This window comes from Sorex fumeus, unplaced genomic scaffold, assembly GCF_029834395.1.
Source record: "Sorex fumeus unplaced genomic scaffold, SorFum_2.1 ptg000264l, whole genome shotgun sequence".
In the NCBI taxonomy this organism is placed as follows: domain Eukaryota; kingdom Metazoa; phylum Chordata; class Mammalia; order Eulipotyphla; family Soricidae; genus Sorex; species Sorex fumeus.
In genome coordinates, this window is record NW_026606321.1 from 14,941 (window position 1) to 19,643 (window position 4,703).

Here is a 4,703-nt window from a genome sequence, read left to right on the forward strand (position 1 = left end):
GCCCGGTCTTCGGCCCCACTCCGGGCCGCTGCCGACACCGGAGCTTAGCTCCGCGGCAACCCCCATCGGAGGGCCTGGGCACATGCCCGGGCCGCTCCACGCCAGGCCCAGCCCTCGGCCCCGTTCTGGGCCGCTGCCGACCCCGGGGCTTAGCTCCGTGGCACCAGGGGACCAAGGGCCATGCCGCGCCTGGGCCGCCCCTCCCCCGACCCGGCCCTCGGCCACACTCCGGACCGCTGCCCACCCCGGGGCTTAGCTCCACAGCACTCGCCGGCGGAGGGCCGGGTCGCGCGCCCGAGCTCGCTCGCTCCCTTCCCGACCCTCGGCCGCATTCCGGGCTGCTGCCAAACCCGGGGCTTAGCTCTGCGGCATCCGCCGGCGGAGACCCAGGCCGCGCACCAGGGCTGCCCTGCGCCCGGCCCGGCCCTCGGCCCCGCTCCGGGCTGCTGTCGACCCTGGGGCTTAGCTTCACGGCACCCGCGGGCCGAGGGTCGAGCCGTGCACCTGGGCCTCCCCGTGCCAGGCCCGGTTCTCGGTCCCGCTCCAGGCCGCTGCCGACACCGGGGCTTAGCTCTGCGACACCAGTGGGCTGAGGGCGGGGCCACTCCCCTGGGCCTCCCCACAACTGTCCTGGCCCTCAGCCATGCTCCAGGCCGCTGCCAACGCCAGGGCTTAGCTCCGCGGTACCAACAGGCCGAGGGCCGTGCCGCGCAACAGGGACGCATCGCGCCCGTACCAACACTCGTCCACGCTCCAGACCGCTGCCAACCCCAGGCCTTAGCTCCACGGCACCGGCCGGCGGAGGGCCGGGCCACCCGCCCGAGCCGGCCCGCTCCCTTCCCGACCCTCGGCCGCGTACCGGGCTGCTGCCGACCCCGGGGCTTAGCTCTGCGGCACCCGCCGGCGGAGGGCCAGGCCGCGCGCCCGGGCTGCCTCGCACCCGGACCTCCCTCGGCCCCGCTCCAGGCCGCTGCCGAACCCGGGGCTTAGCTCCACGGCACACGCGCCCCGAGGGCTGGGCCACCTGACAGGGCTGCCCCGCGCGCGGACCGGCCCGCGGCCCCACTCCGGGCCGCTGCCGACCCCAGGGCTTAACTCCGCGGAACACTTCGGCGGAGAACCGGGCCACGTGCCCGGGCCACCCCGCTCCCGTCAGTACCCTCGGCCATTCTCAGGGCCTCTTCCGCTCCGGGCTGCTGACGACACCGGGGCTTAGCTCCGCGGCACCCGCCGGCCGAGGGTCGGGTCGCGCACCTGTGCCGCCAGACACCCGGCTGGGCCTGCGGCACCGCTCCGTGCCGCTGCCGACCCCGGGCTTTAGCTCCGGGGCACACGTGGGCGGAGGGGCGGGCCGCACCCCCGGGCTGCCCCGCGCCCGGCACGGCACTCGGCCCCGCTCCAGGCCACTGTCGACCCACGGGGCTTAGCTCCGCAGCACCCGTGGGCAGTGGGGCAGGCTGCGCGCCTGGGCCGGCCCGCGCCCGGGCCGGCCCTTCGCCCCGCTCCGGCCGCTGCCGACCCCGGGGATTACCTCCGCGGCACCCCCCGGAGGAGGACCGGGCAACGTGCCTGGGCCGCCCCACTCCCGTTCGACCCTCGGCCCCGCTCCGGGCCGCTGCCGACTCCGGGGCTTAGCTCCATGGCACCCGCGGGCAAAGGGCCAGGCCACGCGCAAGGGCCGCCCCGCTCCCGTCCCACACTCGGCCGCGCTCCTCGCCGCTGACGACCCCGGGGCTTAGCTCCGCGGCACCCCCCGGCGGAGGGCCGGGCCGCACGCCCTGGCTGCCCCGCACCCGGTTCGGCCCTCGGACCCGCTCTTGGCCGCTGCTGACTCCGGGGCTTAGCTCCGAGGCACCCGCCAGCGGAGGGCCAGGCCACGCGCCCGGGCCGCCCAGTGCCCGGCCCGCAGCCCCGCACGGAGCCGCTGCCAACCACAAGGCTTAGCTCCGCGGCACCCGCCAGAGAAGAGCTGGGACGCGAGCCAGGGCCGCATCGCACCCGGCCCAGCCCTCGGCCACGCTACGGGCTACTGCCGAACCCGGGGCTTAGCTCCGTGGCACCCGCCGGCGGAGGGCCGGTCCGCGGACCTGTTCCGCCCCACACCCGGCCGCTCCCACGGCAGCGCTCCGTGTCGCTACCGACCCCAGGGCTTAGCTCAGCGGCACCCGCCGGCGGAGGGCACGGCTGTGCGCCGGGCCGACCCACGCCCGGCCCGGCCCTCTGCCCCGCTCCGGTCCACTGCAGACCCCGGAGCTTAGCTCCGCGGCACCTGTGGGCCGAGGTCCGGGCTGCGCGCCAGGGCCGCCCCGCGCGCGGCCCGTCCCTCGTCGCCCCTCCGGGCCGCTGCCAACCCCGGGGCTTAGCTCCGTGTCATCCGCCGCTGGAGGGCTGGTCCACGCGCCCAGGCCTGCCGCGCCCGCCGCGGCCCTCTTCCCCGCTCCGGTCCGTTGCCGACCCTGGGACTTAGCTCCACAGCACCCGCTTGCCGAGGTCCGGGCCGTGCGCCCGGGCCGCCCTGCGCGCGGCCCTTCCCTCGTCCCTCCTCCGGGGCTCTGCTCATCCAGGGGCTTAGCTCCGGGGCACCCGCCGGTGGAGGGCTGGTCCACGCGGCCGAGCCGGCCGCGCCAAGCCTGGCCCTTGGCACCGCTCCAGGCCGCTGCTGACCCCGAGACTTAACTACGCGGCACACGCAGACAGAGGGCCGGGCTGCGTGCCTGGGCCACCCCGCACCCGGCCCGGCCCTTGGCCCCGCTCTGGCCGTGGCCAACCCTGGGGCTTAGCTCCGCAACACCCGCGAATCGAGGGCCGGGCCGCGCGCCCGGGCGACCCGGGCCAGGCCCGGCCCTCAGCCCCACTCCGGGCTGCTGACGACACCGGGGCTTAGCTCCGCGGCACCCGCCGGCCGATGGCTGGGCCACGCGCCTGTGCCGCCTGACACCCGACTGGGCCCGCGGCAACACTCCGGGCCGCTGCCGACCCCAGGCTTTAGCTCCGGGGCACACGCGGGCAGAGGGCCGGGCCGCGCGCCCTGACCAACCCACGCCTGGCCGGGCCCTCGGCCCCACTCTGGGACGCTGCCGACCCCGGGGATTACCTCCGCGGCACCCGCCAGCGGAGGGGCGGGCCGCACACCCGGGCCACCCCGCGCCCGGCACAGCCCTCGGCCCCGCTCCGGGCCACTGCCGACCCCAGGGCTTAGCTCCGCGGCACCAGCGGACTGAGGGCCGGGCCTCGCGCCCGAACTGCCCCGCTCCCATCCCAACCCTCGGCCCCGCTTCGGGCCGCTGCCGACCCTGAGGCTTAGCTCCGCGGCACCCCCCGGCGGAAGACTGGGCCGCGCACCCGGCCGCCCCGTGCCCTACCCGGCCTTCAACCCCGCTCCGGGCCACTGCCCACCCCGGGGCTTAGCTCCGTGGCACCCGCGGGACAAGGGCTGGGGCGCGCGCATGGGCAGCCCCGCTCCCGTCCTGACACTTGGCCGCACTCCGGGCCGCTACTGACCCCGGGGCTTAACTACGCGGCACCCGCGGTCCAATTGCCGGTTTGCGCTCCCGGGCCACACCACGCCCGGCCCGGCCCTCGGCCCCGCCCCGGGCCGCTGCCGTCCCTGGGGCTTAGCTCTGCGGCACCCGCGGGCGGAGAGCCGAGCCGCGCGCCCGGGCTGCCCCGCCCCCGGCCCGGTCTTCGGCCCCACTCCGGGCCGCTGCCGACACCGGAGCTTAGCTCCGCGGCAACCCCCATCGGAGGGCCTGGGCACATGCCCGGGCCGCTCCACGCCAGGCCCAGCCCTCAGCCCCGCTCTTGGCCGCTGCCGACCCCGGGGCTTAGCTCCGTGGCACCAGGGGACCAAGGGCCATGCCGCGCCTGGGCCGCCCCTCCCCCGACCCGGCCCTCGGCCACACTCCGGACCGCTGCCCACCCCGGGGCTTAGCTCCACAGCACTCGCCGGCGGAGGGCCGGGTCGCGCACCCGAGCTCGCTCGCTCCCTTCTCGACCCTCGGCCGCATTCCGGGCTGCTGCCAAACCCGGGGCTTAGCTCTGCGGCACCCGCCGGCGGAAACCCAGGCTGCGCACCAGGGCTGCCCTGCGCCCGGCCCGGCCCTCGGCCCCGCTCCGGGCCGCTGTCGACCCTGGGGCTTAGCTTCGCGGCACCCGCGGGCCGAGGGTCGAGCCGTGCACCTGGGCCTCCCCGTGCCAGGCCCGGTTCTCGGTCCCGCTCCAGGCCGCTGCCGACACCGGGGCTTAGCTCTGCGACACCAGTGGGCTGAGGGCGGGGCCACTCCCCTGGGCCTCCCCGCGACTGGCCTGGCCCTCGGTCACGCTCCAGGCCGCTGCCGACGCCGGGGCTTAGCTCCGCGGTACCAACAGGCCGAGGGTCGGGCCGCGCAACAGGGACGCATCGCGCCCGTACCAACACTCGTCCACGCTCCAGACCGCTGCCAACCCCGGGCCTTAGCTCCGCGGCACCGGCCGGCGGAGGGCCAGGCCACCCGCCCGAGCCGGCCTGCTCCCTTCCCGACCATCGGCCGCGTACCGGGCCGCTGCCGACACCGGGGCTTAGCTCTGCGGCACCCGCCGGCGGAGGGCCGGGCCGCGCACCCGGGCTGCCTCGCACCCGGACCTCCCTCGGCCCCGCTCCAGGCCGCTGCCAAACCCGGGGCTTAGCTCCACGGCACACGCGCCCCGAGGGCTGGGCCACCTGA